The following is a 19767-nucleotide window of genomic DNA, read 5'->3' as shown; positions in this document are numbered from 1 at the left end:
TTGTGGAGTGTAAAATTGTGAGTGCCACTCTAAACAAACCACATGTTAATTAGTGAATTATAAAGGTCCTGTTAAGAGGTGTTGTTGCCCTAGGACAGAGCCAGGTGTGTTCCCCTTATTTGCAGTCTCTCTGTTAAGCTGAGACTGTCAGCTGCTGGCTGAACAGTTGCTTCTTCTTTAATGTGCAAAAACAAGAGCGGCAGTAATTCTCTTCTCTAACCTTTGGCAAAAGACAGAATAAACACGTTTCCAAAAATCCAAACTGTTACTTTAACACTGACAAGAAAAACAAAACAAACAGACATCAAGTATATATATGCATATTTCATGGATCACATCACACCTGCACCTATTGTTCATCAATATAGCTGTAGCATTACACTGCACTGGCTCCATTCTATATCCCCAGTCTGTAATAAATGTTATAACATCTATAAAGATGTAAATATAAATTGTGCCAGTACTGCTACCAGCGAGCACAAATCTATAAAGTATCAGCAAATAGCCTAAACTGCATTCATAAAATATGACAGTAGGACAGGAAGGTGGTTTAGGAGGGCAGCACAAACACCAACAGGTTCCAGGAAAGAGAAGGAGAGAGGTGAAGAGAAAGGGGACTCATGCAAGAAAGAATTTGGGTGATATAAAGAAGACAGTTTTTAATCTTTACTTAATATCTGAACACCAAGGAGTTACATAAATAACCCGTTGTGTCCTTGACTGTGCTGTAAACACCTTTGGCATTCTGAAAATCACTTACCTTATTAAAATCACATCATAAATATATCCAGCTTGAACTGTGAGAGAAGTGAGAATAATTATTGCTGACACAACACCATGCAGAGTGTGCAGTGGATGATAAAGTGTGGCTAATACAAAATGGGGCTATAAATTACAGTGCAGGCCAACAAGCCTCACAGCAAGATCTCCTTCAGGTGGAGACACTTTGCTCAGTGTTGCCTTGGGAACTGGCTTGATCAAATTTCAACTTCAGTCCTGATTCAATGATGATTCACAATTTAATAAATAATGCCAGTGGTTATCTGCTGTACAGACTTATGGTGAAAAAACACTTCTAACAGATTTTGCATAATTTCATGCTTACACATTTGAGTCTATTTGGTATTTAAACCTGCATTGTCAGATGATGTTGTTTAGTTTAATGGCAAAAGAAGAAGTTCTACAGATAAGGTGAAGCATCATTATTTCTCCATCCGTTTTTTAGAGGCGTAAAAGCAAAGTAATGGTGAAAGGTCTTGTGCAAGCAGTGGAGAATAAGTGTCAGTAATGCAGCCACAATCTGATGGCTTACTGCACAAAGCAGTCTGCAAGACACAATCGTTGTCTGAGAAACACAGAGTCGCTACAACCTTTCTATCTGACTGGGTCTTTCTATACCAGAATTTCAAGGGAAAACTGTCTGTGTATCGAAAGCTGTTTGTACAAAACATTACCAATTACTCTTCCATGAAGCTGCTGCGTCCCCACACTGAAACTCTTATGCCTTGTTGATTCAAATCTTTGAAGACACACTTTAATCCATCTCTATGGCATCTTCAGGACAGTAGTGTTAAAAAGGAAGCCAATTTCTACCTCGCAGAGGCAATAACAGTTTTTACAGCTCCGGTGGAAATGAGAACAACTCAGTAATAACATATTGAAATATTAGGAAATTATTGTGGTGAATGCAATTTGGTGTTCCGGAAATTACCTTTATATGCAACCAATTTGTTGACCTCTTCAGAGGCAAAATCACATTTATGATCTGATCTGAAGTAGAGAAGATCTTGGTAGATGCATACAACAAAAAAAGCTCTGTTTGAAACTACTAAGCTGTCTTTGGTTGGGTTTGAAATGTGTTTGGGGTTTGTTTAAATGTAATGAAACATGTATCTCCATCAAGCTGCAAAATCCAGGGCCAAAACAATTGTGCCAAATATTCCTTGAATGGCTACTTGGCACCAAAATCCAGTCAATCCCCACATACTTACATGTCAAAAAGCCCAACTTCCATATAACTTCCATGGTCTGCCCTGTCATCAAAATATGGTCTTCTTTGGTTTCAAAAACATCCAAGGTGATGATGGCCAAAATGCCAAACTTGAGATTATAAAACAGTCACCTGAAGTAGTGGACAATGTCTTGGTGGCTACGTCCATCTTTTACATAAACTCATCAGGTCTTACTACATTATGACTAGGGATGGGTATCGAAACCCGGTTCTTGTTGAGAACTGGTTCCCACTGTTTCAATTCCTTGGAATTGTTTGCCATTTTTGCAAACGATTCCCTTATCGATTCCAGTTGCCCCGAATGAAGTCACCACGTTGCGGAGCGTCATTTACCTGGCAGGAAACACGGCGCCTAAGCGGCTCAAACGCTTTGGTTATACTTTACGAGAACAGATGACAACAGGGCAACTTGCAATACTTGCAAAGTAGATATTTCATTTAAGGGAGGAAACACTACGACTATGCAAAAGCATTTGCTCACAAAACACGTGATAACCTTAAATGAATGTCGTGTTTTTAATTCCGCTCCGGACTCATGAATCTCAACCCAGCAGCAGCGGTAACGTTTGCACGTCCTCTCCCGTTAATGCGGCAGGTAAATAATCAACTAACAGTGCATATTATGTTAGCGCGATCTGCCTTATTACAAAACCTGCCATTACTGTGCATTTAGGTGACCATGATGAGAGAGACAGACAGAGTCTGGCTCAGATGCTGGCAGTTCTCGCTGCAGTCTACCGGTAGCGTCTCCTTTCAGGCCAGGATAGACGAATGTCACCGAGCAGTGACTAAGTTTGTGGTAAAAGGCTTGCACCCATTTGCCACAGCAGATGCCCCCGATTTTCGGTAAGTGAATGTGTTTAATTGTAGGCAGGGACATTACTGGATATTCTTGTGTAATTGCTACAGAATAATTTATGTTATACTTTGTTATTGCTACAGAAGAATATTTATTTTATTATTTTACATTTACAATTTTTTTTCCTGGGGACCCTGTGACACCCCATTGAAGAGCCGTAGGCTGTGGATCTCTTAAGATCTCACTGTTGGGTTTGTAAGGCCATGTTACTCCTAAATTTCTATCTTGTTCAAAGAGAAGATATAAAACAAAGTTCTAAGCTAATCGATATTAGTGTTCTCCTTTTTAAAAAAAAGAAAAAAAGAATTGAATCGTTAAACAGAATCGAAAATGGAATCGGAATCGTGAAAATCTTATCAATTCCCATCCCTAATTATGACCACTGAAAGGTGACATGAGTAACACTTATTGTCTCTTTATCACGGCACCTGTTAGTAGGTGGGATATGTTAGGGAGAAAGTGAACATTTTGTCCTCGAAGCTGATGGGTTAGAAGCAGGGAAAAGGAGCAGGCGTAGGGATTTAAGCAAGTTTGACAAAAAGCTAGATGACTGGATCAGAGCATCTAAAAACTGCTGCTCCTGTAGGTTGTTCCTGGTCTGTAATGTTCATTATCTATCAAAAATGGTCCAAGGAACGAACAGTTGCTGGTGAACCAGCGACAGGGTTAAGGCTGGCTGATGCACGAAGGCTGGCCTGTGCGGTCCAATCCAACCGACGAGCTACTTATACCGCTGAAAAGGTTACTGCTATTAAGCCATATGATGAAGTCAATATTAATAGACGTTGCATTGGAATATTAGACGTGAAAGCATAGAAAAGATGGTGTTATTGAACACACTGTGGTAATTTGAATTTAAGATGAAACCAGAGAAACATAGCCTGGTTAAGAAATGGATGTACATAATTTGACACCACCCGCTGATTTCTTGAGTCCCGTTTCGAAGCCTACAGACAAACATTGTCGCTGGTGCCATCTTGGTTGTAAAGACATAACTGTACGTTCATTAGTTACCGACTTATGATTGACAGGTCCTTAACCAATGAGCCTGCACTATCTTTTTTTTTCATTTAATATGACCCAAACTGAGAAACTGAGCCCAAAAAGGAAAATGTTTACAGAGAATCAGAGATCTCTTTTCCCATAGACTTCAATAGGAGCTGTAATCTGTTAGCAACCACAGCTATCGCCATCTGGTGGCGTTCAGATAGAACGCAGGTTTAAGGCTCTCCTGCATTTGCTTTATTTTTCCAACCTGGAAGCTATGTCCATTTACTGTGTGTCTATGATAACAAAACACATCTGATTAGAGCAATAACAGTGAGCTGGTTTGTCATGATTAAACCCCCTACAGTCCTTTTAAATACGAACTACTGACTCATGACGTTTAAAACAAGAGCAATTACCCAAAACCCCATCTTCTCCTTTCAAAATCCATGCTTATGGACTTTCTAACAATTTATTTTTGAATGTGTAAATCAACTAACGAGGTAACCAAACTCACTCGATTTCTCATACAACATTTAAATACCCCATTGATTATACCAACATGTGCAAGAACAAGCATCTGTGTGTAAGCAGAGTCATATAACTATTTTATTTGCACTCTCGCTATAAGCCTGAGTCTTCTGTTTAGCAAACAGTTTATGCTCCCTGCATGCAGCAGGGTGACAGGGCGATGTGTGCTTGGAACGTGAATCTAAACTAGAAACCAGTGCTGCGTTTTGCCCAAGGAAGAATATGTCTAGTAACAATGTAGAAAATAAAGGTAGAATATTCTCAGTATTCACGGGGAATTAAAGAGCCCCGCAAGAGGAAAACAGGGGAGAAAAGTTGATTTATTGCCTCGTGTAATATTTATCAAGCAGCTGTGCCTGGCAGAATGAAGGTTCTTGTTTAGTCAAGAAGGGAGTATAGAGAGAAAAGAAAAAGAGGAGTGCCTGAAGTATTTGATGCGAACATTATGAGTGAGGGGTACCAGCATTTTTATTATGAGACAAGGCAGAAAAGGCTTATATTAATAACCACCAATACACATTACTTACTGGAGCTTTTAACCTGCGAACTAACATGCACTTATTAGAGGGGTACAGCAAATTCGTCTTTATTTTTGAAGATAGCAGCAAGCTCTTTCAGCAGCAATAATGATGCCTATTTATCAAGTATGTGCTTTGTGAGAACAATGCAGGAAGTAACAGGTACCAAAAGGGATCACTGTTCAGGAGCAAAGTCAGCCAGTATGTTCGCATTACTTCTGGCCCATAAGCAAACACTGTTCAGACCTACAAGCAGGGAGGTGAACTGCACTTATGTGCTGCTGCATTGCAGTGCAGTGACCCAGTCCTCGTGTGTCACGTCTGCACTAACAGCAGAACAGCCAATTTAACTCCATGTACCCACTGAGCACTCTTCTAAATCAGTGTTTAATCACTAGAATGACAAGCTCAGCTAATTATTGCCCTCCCCCTAACTCTTTAACCACTCCACCTCACCCCACATCCTCTGCGCTCCCTTCCCCTGTCAACTCTTTCCACGGTGTGCTGCCTGCTCAAGTAGCCTAGTCAGGCAATGGTCGGCTATTTAAAGCTATATACTGTCAGCTAGAGCTGCGTTATACGAGTGTCCTCTTTTGGCCTGTTAATTATTACGATCATTCCGTACAGCCCGAAGACACAATTCGTTGCCTATTTGCGTTAGTGCGAATCACACAGCCTGTCTTTGCTGGGAGTGCGTGCTGCCAGTGAAAACGTGGTGAGGTCTGAGTGGACGCCTGCTGGAATTTGTCTTTGCACAGAAAATGGACTGAAACGATTTGAAACGTTCGCCTTGGAAGATCATCTTTTCAACAATAAAAAAAAAATAGATAAATAAAAATCAGAGATTCTTCACTGATTTACAAATCTTTTTGATGCCTCCTTTCACAAAGCATGAGGATGCTGCAGATAAGCAACCACGCAAAACCCAGAGTCTATTTGATTTTAGAAATTAACCCCAGAAAACGTCTTGCTTCCATGTTTATACATCTGTTTGCTCGCAGGAAATGAAAGCAGGGATTGGGGGAGACGATATTGACCAAGAGGTGCAGTTTTCACACTCCAAACAGTCATTACAGAGAGATTTATTTTATATTTCAAAGTGACATCTCAGACATACAAGAGAGCGCTTGTTAGGATTAAAATCTGCAATTAAATCTGGAACCAGAGGAGGGCACTAAAAGCAATGAATACAGCTGTTAAATACTCTGTATATGTGATTTACTGCAGTATAAAGAAGGAACAAAAACTAGAGGAAAAAATGCAGAATAAAAAGATTTGATTTAAAACTCGTATCAGCTGTTTTTCCTTCCAACATAAATAAAGCTTTGGCAGAAAATCTAGGTAGTATTCTCTCCCCCCGCCCACCCTTACCCACACTAAAGCTCGACAGACTGACACTGAATTAGACCTGAATATAATTTTGACAGGAGCCCTGTGGGTCACTCAGTCTGGTCTGGAGCCTGTGGTCAGCCACCGGGATGAGGAAAGCGCAGCCATGTGTGTACAGTCTAGCTTGGTCCTGACAAGACGGACAACAGTGCTCCCTATGGGCCCAATGGAGAAGGTCATTTTCCAAGGCTGCTCCCAGACAGGAGCGTTTGGAAACCAGGACTGCATTTTAATGGCTTAGAGGCATGTTACTTTCCTGGTCAGCATAGTTTAACCATAGAAACTTTTTTTTAAATGAGGGGGAAAGGTTGTTGTGGTGGAGAGAAATAGGGCCATTTTTTTATTTTTTGCTTTAGAAGCACACTGCCAGCAGTGCAATCTGCAGTCTGAAAGTATTAGCAGAGTGAAATGTTTTTCATTGTTTTGGCTGCACTCCAGCATGCTGGATTTCAAAACAATGGGTTTAAAGTGCTGACATTATGTTTTAAGGGTGTCTGGTGGTGTTCACATCTATATATCGAGGCCAAAATAAGGCGCGCTTTCAGTTTGTACAGCATATACAAAAAGGGCTATCATTTTTTTGCAGTTAATTGGTCAGGGTATGTAAAATAAAGTTGAAAATAATGCTGAAAGTTGGAATCGCACCTACTTGACGAAACAAATACCAGCACACTGTGCTCTGTGTTATTAAAGTTGATTTTTTTGTCTGGAAGATCACAAACCCGTTTTATTTTATTTCCACAATCCAGCTCGTGGTTGCGACTGGCAACTCAATGAGCTGTGGCACTACTCCATCAGCATATTTGGGTTAACATCTGACAGCCTGGCAGCCAGGCAGTGCAGCTGTGCAAAACCATCAATACAGACGACACAGTCATAAAACACAGCCTCCTATAAAACACGGGGAATTGACAGAATTAGTCTGACTCCTGTGCACCAGGGGGAGAAAAAAAATCTCAAAATGAGAAGAGCAGGTGGTGCTGCAACATCGCCGAACCATTATATTTTTACATTTTAGCGGATTAGAAATTTCTCCTCCCCAGTTTGGTTGCTAAACATAGCGGGCAGGATGTAACCCAGGCTTACTATATACTTAATTGCAATTAAAGATGAATGTTGGGTTTCCCGAAATGACAAAGAGAAGTCTGGATATGTGTTCCGCATGTCTCCAGATGTCCTCGAGTCTACCGCTGCTTTCCTTCACCTGACCACAAATCTAATTGCAGATGTACAGCTGGCCAAAATCCAGAGCCTGAACTAATATGTACTGGCAGAGGAGCAGTGCCCCCGCCTTCGCCTCCGCCAGGCTTAATCCACCTACACCATGATGTACTGTACTGACCAAAAAATTAAGTGTTTATGATGGCCGAACATTAAAAGAGGTGAACACAGGAATACTGGACTGGCTTCAGCAGATAGCGCTCAGCTTGTGGAAACAGAATATATGTCAGAGGAAGGTATTAACAGTCCTGACAAAACCACAAGCATCAAAGGGAGCAAAGGAAAGTGGAAGAAAAGAATATTTAGAGAGAGATGCTCACAGAGAAAGAGTGGAGAAAAAGTTGAACCAGGTGATGAAACCAAAAGCAAGCAGCACGCTTTAGATTTCCTTTGTGTGGAATCATTAGTAAAGCAGGCTGAATGGGCTTCGGTTTTCTAATCAGCTTTCTTTGACTTAGCGAGTGACTGGAGGAAAGCTCCAACGCAACAAGGAGCTTTCCACCTGGACAAGTGGCTCAAATTACGGGACTTTGTTTCTGCATTGCATGCCTTCTCATTGTGGGTTTTTACCTCATGGGATATGTCTCATTGCTCAGAAGGACATAGCAGATGTATAGTCACAGCCCATCAGCAGCAGTATGCTGACACAAAATATGTTTTACAAAATATCAGAAGACATGTGATGCAGTGCTCTTTAAGCACAGGCCTTCAGTGCATTTAATCATCCAACTATAGATTAAGTCTTCCTTTTGACACTAAAGTGAGCATAAATTCGTGACTCTCCTCCCGAGCCCCGGTACATGCAAATACACACATGCTTATACACACACAAACAAACACACAAACAAATTTGATCAAGAACTCACAACACACATAAATGCAAGGCAGCTGCTATAACAGCCAGCAGCAGCCTCAGCTAATAGGACAGAGCTTGACGCATCTGCATCTCCTGTGTTTCATCAAGGACACATTAAAAAAAACTCCAACTGTTTATCTTCCCTCCTCTTTCTGCCTTACTCTCCATTTCTCACACAGTTGAATCTTATCCAACTGCTCCTCCTCCTGCCCACCTTCACCTAAAAAATAAAACACATATGAGACTCACGTTTCAACTGCAGCTTATGTCCTTTCCAATAGGGACTCAAACAACTCAAACACATGAGGAAGTGAAAAAGGGCAGCTGATTGCGATAGGCTTCAAGAAGGAACCGTATTAAAGTGTGAGGAGTTTTGGCTAGATGAAGCACTGTCAGTTGTAATTGAGTGTTATCATGAATTATAAAGAAATATATATTCTAATCTCTACACGAAACTAAAGAAAATGTAAAAAAACATGGATGGATGACCAACTGTACACAATCCACTGTATAACATAGCATGCAAGCAGCTAATAAAAAATGCATACTTGTGCTCCGGTCAGGGCACAAGTATGCATTGTGCCCTATGCCTATAGTATGATATTACAATTTGATAAGGACTCGTGAGACAATGGGTTTGCTAAAAGAAATGTAGTCAGTACCAATATCACTAAAATTAAAGAATCAGGGCAGCACTATTGCAGCTGCTGCTTCACTAGTCGCTACCTTCAATGTGCAGTTTTGCTGTGCTCACAACCACCCTTCTTCTTCTCAACCATGTAAGGATAGATTAGAACACTTGTTGCCGTATGCTGCCTCCATCAGCTCCTGATTAATTACAGCTTATGCACATTTTCTGACTACGGCACTGAAAAAAGTTCCAACACATTTTGAGATTTTTGGTTTCAAAAGCTTCTGTTCATGACAATAAAAACTGCTTCAAATTGCACTTTATCGTGATTTGAAAATAGGACTCTAGAAACTCAGCGGTTCAGTTTCTTTGGTAAGAGGATTATGTTTTTAATTTGCCAAAACTCACATATAATAACAGATGCACCTCACTAACCAAGCTAGCTACATAAGCTAGCTGCCAAGCACTAGTATTAGATGATAACACCCCAGCTCTCCCTATAAAACAAACATGGTGAGACAAAAAGAAAAGAAATGACACCCTGAACCCCTGAAATCCCACAGGTGAGGCTTCAAAACGCTAGTCAACAAACCACTGTTTGTTGTCATTGAGACTTATAGCCATCTCTGATATGCAGTCTATGTTTAAATCAACAAAGCAAACTGTCCTGGAACCAGTTTGTATTATACTGTAAAACCCTCCAAGGTTCCCCATAAACTGATTCAACTTTCTAACTATGAAAGTTTAACTCTGAAACAGCTATTATTCTGCACATAGATCACAGAAGGTAACATGGGTTGAGGGTGAAATGTGGTACAATAAGCACTTAAATGCATCTAAGCAATCCACCAGTGGTAAACATTTTAAAAAATGAGGACCTGCGTTTGAGTGTTTCACTTACTAATAATGAAAGCAGCCGCTTTATCAGACCATGCAACTCCTGCAGTGATTAAACAGAGAAGGGAGAGCCAACTGCTGCGCCAGCTGTGACTCATAATCTCCCGAAACCAGTCACTCAACCAATGACGGCTTCAAGAGAAACACAAGCCACTTGGAAGAAATAGCCACGGGTGGTGGAGTGGCACCCCCAAATGAAAACAAAAGGGTGAGGGAGTCTTATTTAATTTATTTCAATTTGGTGAGTATGTGCAGAAAAAGCACAGGTATATGGAAAACAGTGGCATGCAGGTACAGGTACAAGTGAAGATTGAAGTAGACTGGAAAAAAACATCAACCTTGCATTTTAAATTTGTCCTCATTAGCAAGACAAATTGACTGACAGGTGTCTTTTAAGCCAGAGAGGTCGGCGTCTGCTCCTCTCACCTCAGACCACAGTAAAGTTTAAGTGCGGTGATGCAGATTCTTTGGAGGAGCTTATACTGTCATTACTGGGTTGTTTTGATTACAAGTCAGAGAGATGTCTTCATGTATGTCTAGCCAATCAAAGTGAAAATATATGTTGTTTACTGGATGTCAACAATGGATTTCTGATTTACAGAATGTCACCGAATGCACCATATGCCTTTATGTAGAAAGAAATTTACTTTAAATCTACATTTCTGCATATTTGAGATGACATTTTGAGAACTCTAAGGAATTTTATTTTGATTAGAGGGCGAGATGGTGGTTGGTGAAGTTTCTAACAATAACACTGAAGACATCTTTAATTTGGATAAACTGGAGGTAGCAATGATTTGGTAAAGACCGTCTCTGTATTTACTCTGATTGTGGCTGAAGGTCATGAGGAGTGTAGGAAGACTTGTTTAGTTTTCACAGAGTCTGGTTCCACAGGACTCATTTACACCGCGCATACACAAACACACAAATACCAAGAGACTAATTACATTTTCTGAGTTCTGTCAAATTATCAAACATCACAGTTTGTGAAACCAGAGTTTGACGAGTGCAAGAATTTCATAAAAGAGGAGGCAGACATCTCGTAAGAGGAGAGGTGGAGGAGTCTACTTTTATGTCAACACCAGCTGGTACACCGACACAAGAGTCATCGACATGCGCTGTTCACCAGATATAAAGTATCTAATGTTGAACTGCAGACCTTTTAACTTTAAGGAGTTTACCCTAAACAATATAACTTCCCCACCAGGCAAAAAGAACATACTACACCAGATCTACACAAACTTTTCAGGTGCCTACAAAGCTGCCCCAATGCACATTTCAACTTTCTTACCAATCTGAAAGTCTCATGCCTTTTACCCCAGTATCTGCAGACACAAGCCATCTATGAAAACAGTTCAGGTATTCGCTAAGGGAATCATCTCAGCACTGCAGGACTGCTTCAATGTCGCAGAATAGAGTAAATGTGCTGAGGGTGCAGATCTGGAGGAAAATACTTCAGCAGACCTCTCTTATACAAACCTTTGTGCTGTGAATGTCACTACAACAAAGACATTAGAATTGTTTCATAATCAGAAAAAAATGGCTCAATAGTGAAGTTGAAGCTCAACTTAAAGCACAGGGCTCTGCTTTTAAGGTAACCTGTGAAGAAAATCGATGGAGATTTTCTATCACTCAGTTCTGGCAAGTGCAGAGCACTTTGCTGTGGTCTGCTGGGAAAGCAGCATCGGTGCTGGTGACACCAACAGACTGAATAAACTGATTAGTAAGGCTGGCTCTGTGATGGCTGTAAGCTGGACACTTTCAAAGCTGTGGTGGAGAACAAACTGTTACCCATCATGGATAATCCTGACCACGCTCTGCACCACTTACTGGAAAGGCAGCAAAGCACAGTCTCTAACAGAGAATAATGCAATATATCTAACTGGCAACAGGTCATGTGACAGGATTTTACTGTAATTTAACAGTGTCAGAGTGGACCACTTCTACTATTTCTGTCAGGTGATTAAATCGAATTCTTCTAATTCAAAACAGTACAAGTAATCGAAAATGAGCAATAATAAAAACATAAATAACCATTCTCAGACAAATAAAAGAAGAAATTAAAGTGGCAAAGATCAGAATCGGTATCTTTACAGAAAAGCAGCTCCAAGTTTATAGTGTTTTAAGAGCCGATTTAAGTTTAGTTCATAATCTTTACGAGGGTGAGAAAAGAGCACAGAATCAAGTAGCCCGGCTTTAATTAAGCATGTTTTATGTGACTTCTTTAAAACTGGGTTTTATGGAAAGGTAATTATATATCAGCTACAAAGGGAATCACCTCAGCTTGTGGGTGCAGAGGGACGGGGTGGTGGATTTTAAATACAGTGTAAATACTGTACACACACACACACACACACACACACACACACACACACATGCTGCCATGACGATACTGAGTGAAACAAAGAAATGATACACTTTTCCACTTTGCGAGCAATAAGTGTCAGAGAAAAACAGATGGAAACAGAAAAGGAAATTTTAAAAAAGACAAATAAGAGAAGATTCAAAGAGTGTCTCATATGAAATACAGAAACAGTCCCGAGGGAGATATCGATTCGGTTCTGTCCATTTCCTCAAACTGAGAGCTAAGCTCCAACTGAAAAACAAAAACAAACATACACTGGAACCAGTGGAGGAGAAAATGAGAATCAATGGCCATCTCAAATAAACCCAAGAAATCTTTAACACAAGACTCGAGCCTGCAAATTGAAGCTGCAGCACACTTACATGCAATACATTTCAAATATAGGAGGAAGATCATATTCTTTATTGTTCCTCTTCTTCATTACTTCCTGTTTTCCTTTAAGCTGTGCAGCATGTGTCTCTTATGTTTGGATGTGGGATTCTCTAGTGCGGGGATGTCAAACTTATCTTACGTCACGGGCCAAGTATAGCCCACCCACATTCAAGTGAAACTCCCCTTTCTATCACAGTAAAGTTTCACTTCACATTTAATCCTACAAATATCTTTATATAAGAAAAAGAAGTGCAATTATAAGATTTTGTTGTTTTTCTACACGATAGAAAAAATGCTGGTGCAGTAAATGAAAGAAATCTGCCATACCACACATTTACATATCGAGGTAATACCTAAAGAAATCCATTGCTGGAACCTACCATCTTGCACTGCTGGTGCAAAGTCGGGATCATATGCTGGCCAGAGCATTTTTACCATATCCTGTAATTTTTCACAGTCTCTCCACATTTTAAGGGGGAGATCTACCCACTGACCAGGTGCCTTTGTTTCCTTATCAATACAGCCACATACACCATTTGTAATGGTTTAACTGCTGTAGAAAGTTCAATGTTGTTCCGCCTGGTTTCATAAAGTCGATCGCACCAACATACAAGTGGCTGTAATTGTGCAGATGAGTAATAATCAATTAAATAAAGGAAGGGCCCTACCCCCGTCCCCCTCAGGCAGCTGAAAGGTAGAGAATTTCACCTTTGGTTTCTTATTATTCCAAATGAATCATGAGATGTTTTTATCCCAGTCTCAACATTGTTCTTTGGGTATTTCTGTAGGTGATGTTGAGAAAAGATATAATAATTTGGGGAGAATGTTCATTTAAACTGATCTGATTCAGCTGCCAAAGTCCAGAGGGAGCAAGCTCCACCTTGCCATAGGTTTCCAAAAATCCCATCACAACAGGTTAACTTGAGTCTGGGTCAGGTAGTGTGACCAAAACATCATCTGCATATAAACTGACCTTTTAATCATTTACTACAATATAAATACAGTTTAGTGTACCTTCCTGGCGTACTGGTTGGGCTAGTTGTTTAATAAATAACTTAAAAAGATTTGGGCTGAGTGGACAGCCTTGCCAACAGCACATCCCTGGTATAAGGTGAAGGAACTGAACTTTGTTCAATAATATGTAGTGTTCTTTTTTATCGTAGTGGGCTTGTCCATTTTTATATAAAGCCATGATCCAGGAAGTTATTATACTGTCCATTCTTTTTGCTACAATGGAGGTGTATAATTTATAATCTACGTTCAGGACACTGATGGGTCTATATGATTTACATTCAAGTCTATTCTTCCCTTCTTTTGGTATAACTGATACAAAAGCTTCCTTCCAGGACTGGGATGGTGGGTGGGGGCAGTTCCTCCTAACAAAATATAATTAAAACAATTTTCTAAAATAAACAGTAATGTTTCCCCTTAGATTTGTACCATTCCGGTGGCAGCCCGTCTACGTCATGAGACTTATTGGCGTTCAGTCTAGAAATGGCCTTACCTATACTTATGAAATACCCTACTGAGTGAGGGCAAGTCTAAAGAGTTTAAAAAGTCAACAATTGTGTGTTTGGTGGCCTGTGCTTTGGGGGAGTAAAGGGATCTATAAGACTTTTAAAAAGCTATTTGGATACCATCCAGGTTATTAACATATTATATACATATTATAACAAAAATTTTTTTAAACAAATCAGAGACGTTTAAGCAGAAGGTCCACGTTACTTTGAGAAGGATTCTCCTTAGGTTTTTTTCCTCAGTGGGTTCTCTGTGTGTTAGAAGTATTATTTGTCAGTATGTCTGCATAGACCTCCTCGTGTCCCTGCTCTGTCTTGTGTGTTTTCTTCCCTATAATACTTTTTAGATGAAAAGGGTGAAGAGGATGTCATACTGGATGGGAGTTGTCAGATTTTGTCAGAGTTGTACCCAAGGTGGCCCTGCGGCCTTCAATTTTTCCCATCAGCTTTTGTTTTTTTTGTTTTTTTTTAAAAACACCTCCTGAAAGCCTCATTAAAGCACACAGCATTTATTAAGTCTACAGCTACAATGGCATTGCTATTTTGATTATCAATCTGCTCATTAATTTGAGAATTTTGAGTTATGAAACACATTAAGTTCCTCAGAGGCTAAGATGACCACATCAAAGATTCAGTGTTAAATGACATTTAAATGCTTACTCTGAATGATGGCACAAAAAAGAAAAGAAAAAAACACCTCAAAAGAAAAATAAGACAACCAGAACAGAGACAGAAGATCACCTGCATACAGAGGAGTTTCAAGTACGCAAGACTGCTTCAAAAGGAAAAGAGGATTCAGTTTCTGTTGTTTTGCACCTTGTATAAAACACACTGTCTGTCTCCCTCTTCACCTCATGGACCGGGTGCTTTTCATTATGCTAACTTATGCTTCCTTGTGTCATTTTGCATTCCGAGACCATGAAATCCTTCCCAACATGAAGGATCTTTAAATGCACCATGAAGAAAAAAAAAGAGAGAGAGTGAGAGTGCGGTGATGCAGAAATGTTACACCTCCACAAGTGGCACACAGTTTGACATGTGTGGTGAACACAAATGTGCTACCACATTTTGGTAAATTTTATTATTTTTAAGAAAAACATATGTCAGCAATTAAGACAATTATTATTTTACATTCATTACGTGTAGTCCATAACAATTGAGGAGAGTAAAAGTGAGAAATAATAAGCGGAACTGTTGACACTGTAGTCGTTCGCCCGCGGTTGCCTAGAGCGGACCAACTTCCTGTCCTCTCAGATGCAATTTGGGAAAAGACACGAGTGCTCCTGTGATTCTTTCTCTGAGACTCTACCTTTATTTTTACAATCGTCGAGGGCAGATCCAGTGATACCAGAACCACGACACAATCGTGACAAGGCCGTTACTCCAGCCAAGCCAGCGAGTAGGTGTCCAGGTAGTGAGGTGAAAAGGGGACCTTTGCCTCGACGTGGAACCGTACTGCAGTGAGGGGAGTGTGACGCATCCTAGTCACTATCGAGCTGAAGGATAATCAGAAATACATACAACATGTCGACCGAGAGAAAGGAACTCGCCTGGAATATCAGGAGACGCTTGTTTTCACTCCAAGGTCAAGACCTCTTCGAACTCGCTAAGAGCCTCGCATCAGAAAACAAAGACACTACACAGCTCAGTCAGGAGGATAAAGAAGGTTGTATGGACTATATCACCTCCTACATGCAGTCAAATACACTATTGCAACTTGAAGATGAGGGCATGAGTCATTTGTTGACGCTGAATGATTTGATTAATCTAGTCATCCAGGGAAGTAATCCTGCAAACAGCTGGTGAGAATGAAGTACATGCCATGCCCAGTCCACAACCATCCAATACCGTGCTAGACCCACAACCGCCGGAAGATCCACCAGATATATCACCAAACCCCTATGCAAACGCAGAAATACAACAGTTAGAGGAGTTGAGGAAAGCGTATGAGACACTGGGTGAGAGGCTAAGACTATGTGGAACTGTAAGGGCCCAGTCACCTGCTTTAGCACGCCAGCAGAGCAATTTGCAACCACAACCAATCATACAGATTAGCCCTAAGCAGCCAGTCACTGTAAGAGACTTTTGTACTTGCCACGCAGAGAATTCAAAGTGTTTGGAGGACAGATTGGAGACAACAGTTCCGAAATCAGCTACAACAGTCTCACCAAGCAGATTAATGAAGGAGTTAAAGAAGGATTTGTGGAGGCTGAAATTGTTCGAGGTGTGTTGAGAATTGTGAAGCCTGGCACTTTCCGGGACATGTTAATGCTCAAAGATGACCTGTCTCTCCATGAACTTCAGGGCTTTCTGAGGTCTCATCTCGGAGAAAAAGCGACAACTGAAATGCTCCAGGAGTTAATGTGTGCTAGACAAAGTGAACAAGAGACGCCCCAGCAGTTTCTGTATCGCATGATTGGACTTAAACAGAAGCTTATTTTTCAGTCGAAGCAGGCCAACACTGAGATCTCCTATGACCCAAGAACCGTCCAGGAAGTTTTCCTCCACACAATCTATCAAGGCCTGGGGGCTAAGTACGCAGACTTGCGACAAAGACTAAGACCTCTCACCTCAAACAACAATGTCACTGACGAAGAGATTCTTAGTGAGGTCACAAAGATTATCAGTGATGAAAATGAACACCAGCGAAGGTTAGGCCAAGTCGCCCGCCAAAAGAGTGCACAAGCCCAAAGTGCTGGGGTCGAAGCAAACGACAAGATAGCCAAAGAGCAATCCTCACCAACAATCAAACAACTTGCCGCCCAAGTAGAGACTCTAACTAACATGGTCGCCAGCCTAATTAAACAACACAAGGCAAAGCCTTTCCAGCTGTCCCCACAACCACCTCCCAACCCACTTTTCCAAACCCCAGCCAACCCCAACAGACCTCCTCAAAAGAAAGCGTTCCTTTGTCCAAAGTGTACTGAACAGAACTTGCAGGACTGTAGTCATTGCTTTGTATGCTGCGAGTCAGGACACCGAGCGGTGGGATGTTTAAAGCGGACCAAAACTCAGGGAAACTGGAATCGGTCTCTGTCGAGGGACAGCCAGAGGCCGGCGCAGAGTCACAGTCCCAGCCAGTAAGGTCTTCCTCTGCACAGCTTACTACTGAGTGTGCAAGACGTCGCAGTAAGCTAAAAAGAAGGCAGCCAAAGCGAGACCAGAGAAAGCAACAGGTAACCTCTTGCCAAAGTTTAACACCAAACAGCTGTAAAGTCCCCCTAGTTGGAAAGAAAAGCCTCCTCAAGTGTTTGATTGGTGGCTATCCAGTGACAGTGTTATTTGATTCTGGCTCACAAGTGAGTTTAGTGGATAGACAGTGGGTTCAGTGGTTTATTCCTAACTATCAGGTGAGACCCCTCCAAGAGCTGTTAAATGATGGACTTGAAGTTTATGCGGTTAACGGACAAGCAGTTCCTTATGATGGGTGGGTTGAACTTACAGTCACTCTTGCTGGTCACGAAGATCCCAATCTTACTGTGCAAGCCCCTTTCCTTGTCAGTAAGCTGTCACTCCCTCAGCCCCTCCTGGGAGCGAACGTGCTTGGCGCCATTATCCAAACACAAGAGTCAGACCGAGAGGCCAGTGCTTTATTATATAGTCTCCTACGCAAAGCTTTTGGTACAGACGAAGAGCAAGTGATGGCTATGGTAAACTTCATACAAGTACCACAAAGAGCAGAATGTGACCCAGCCACAGTGAGAATTGGGAAGAGCAATGTGACCATTCCTGCTGGAAAAGCAGTCCAAGTGTGGTGCAGAGTACCCCAAAGTTTTGACATTTGTGACCCCCTGGTGCTGTACGAACCCGACGAGAACACTGCCTTGAGACACCTGAGTGTTGGGGAAGGGCTCCTTGAGATCAACAACCCTCAAAGGCCATTTGTTAAGGTCCCCATCTCTAACCACTCCAAACACGAAATAATTCTACCGAAGAGAACAGCCCTGGGTACTATTCAACATGTCGCTAAAGTTATTGAGGCAGACCGACCCACAAACACATCAGAGCTGACTCAACCCACACAGAGCCCCATCACCATAGCTGAGGTGAGCGCAGCCACTCCTGTTTCTGAACTGTCCACTGAGTCATGGCTACCCCCAGTTGATCTTAGCCACCTGAGTCCGGACCAACAGAAGTCAGTTGAAAAGGTGTCCCAGGCTTCTACCTTTCTACCTTTAAAACCCACCACCAGCCAAATGGCTGGTAGGCTTTTAGCTAGGCTTTAGCTTCAGCCAAGTGGAAGCTAAATTGGCTAGTCATTCATATGTAAATTAGGTTGTTAGCTGGGAATTCTGGAGGGAGGGGAGTGGGAAGTTCACAGATTTAGCAGCTCCCCCACCCCCTCATCCACACACCCCCACTCCCCTCCCTCCAGAATTCCCAGCTAACAACCTAATATACATATGAATGACTAGCCAATTTAGCTTCCACTTGGCTGAAGCTAAAGCTTAGCTAAAAGCCATTTGGCTGCTCTCCGGGTTTTAAAGGTAGAAAAAGCCAAATGGCAGTCCGTGGTGATGTAAGTGTAAGGGAAGAGTGTGAGGCGTTCTCTCGTAGCAGCACAGACATAGGCTGTATCCCTTCACTACAAATGGAAATCAGGCTCAAAGATGATACACCAGTCCAGAGGGCCTATGCTTCTATCCCTAAACCCCTTTACAGGGAAGTGAAGGAGTATATTCAAGAGCTGATTGTCAAGGGATGGGTAGTGAAGTCACAGTCGCCGTATGCTGCTCCAGTCATTTGCGTAAGGAAGAAGGATGGGTCTTTACGTTTGTGCATCGATTATCGTCTCTTAAACAACAAGACTGTGCCAGACAGACACCCACTCCCCCGGATCCAGGATCTCACAGACTCGCTAGGTGGTTACAGCTGGTTCTCGATCCTGGATCAGGGTAAAGCTTATCATCAAGGTTTCATCGCAGAAGGCTCAAGGTACCTGACGGCATTCACTACCCCGTGGGGCCTCTATGAATGGGTGAGGATACCCTTTGGACTGTCTAATGCCCCAGCAGCCTTCCAACGGAGCATGGAAGAAATGCTTGACACCCTCAGAGACGAGTGCTGTATCCCTTACCTTGACGACGTGCTTTGTTTTTCCAAGTCGTTTGACGAACATGTCCAAGTGCTACAGAAAGTCCTCCAAGCCCTACAACGGCATGGTGTAAAGCTAAAACCCGAGAAGTGTGAGCTGTTCCGTAAAGAGGTTCGCTATGTCGGCCGATTGGTATCTGCAGATGGAGTAAAGGTGGACCCCAAAGATACCGAGGCAGTACAGGCACTCAAACACAAAAGGCCACAGACCGTCGGAGAAGTCAGGCAGCTTTTGGGATTCCTAAGCTACTATCGGACGTATGTGCAGGACTTCTCCCGCATAGCCAAACCGTTGTATGACTTGCTCCAAGTCCCGTCCAACACACTGCCACCAAAGCCAACTAGAGGCAGAGCAAAACACACTCAGCAGCCTTCTCGAGCCCTGATACAGTGGAACAAAGAACACCAAGAGATCCTTGAGCGCTTGATCGACATGCTCACTCAGCCACCAGTGTTAGCGTACCCTGATTTCACCCGCCCTTTTATATTGCACACGGACGCATCCCAGAGGGGCCTTGG

At 41.9% G+C, this 19767-nt stretch overlaps 1 protein-coding gene across 2 annotated transcripts in view; it reads right to left on the bottom strand.

The window, feature by feature from the left end:
• The window catches only part of myripb (myosin VIIA and Rab interacting protein b), a 128360-nt gene that overhangs the window by 85714 nt on the left and 22879 nt on the right, over nucleotides 1-19767 (bottom strand). The window lies entirely within an intron of this gene.

Source organism: Rhamphochromis sp. 'chilingali', assembly GCF_963969265.1.
Source record: "Rhamphochromis sp. 'chilingali' genome assembly, chromosome: 18".
Lineage (NCBI taxonomy): Eukaryota > Metazoa > Chordata > Actinopteri > Cichliformes > Cichlidae > Rhamphochromis > Rhamphochromis sp. 'chilingali'.
The sequence above is the reverse complement of the archived record's forward strand: the minus strand, read 5'-3'. Positions and strand labels throughout refer to the sequence as shown.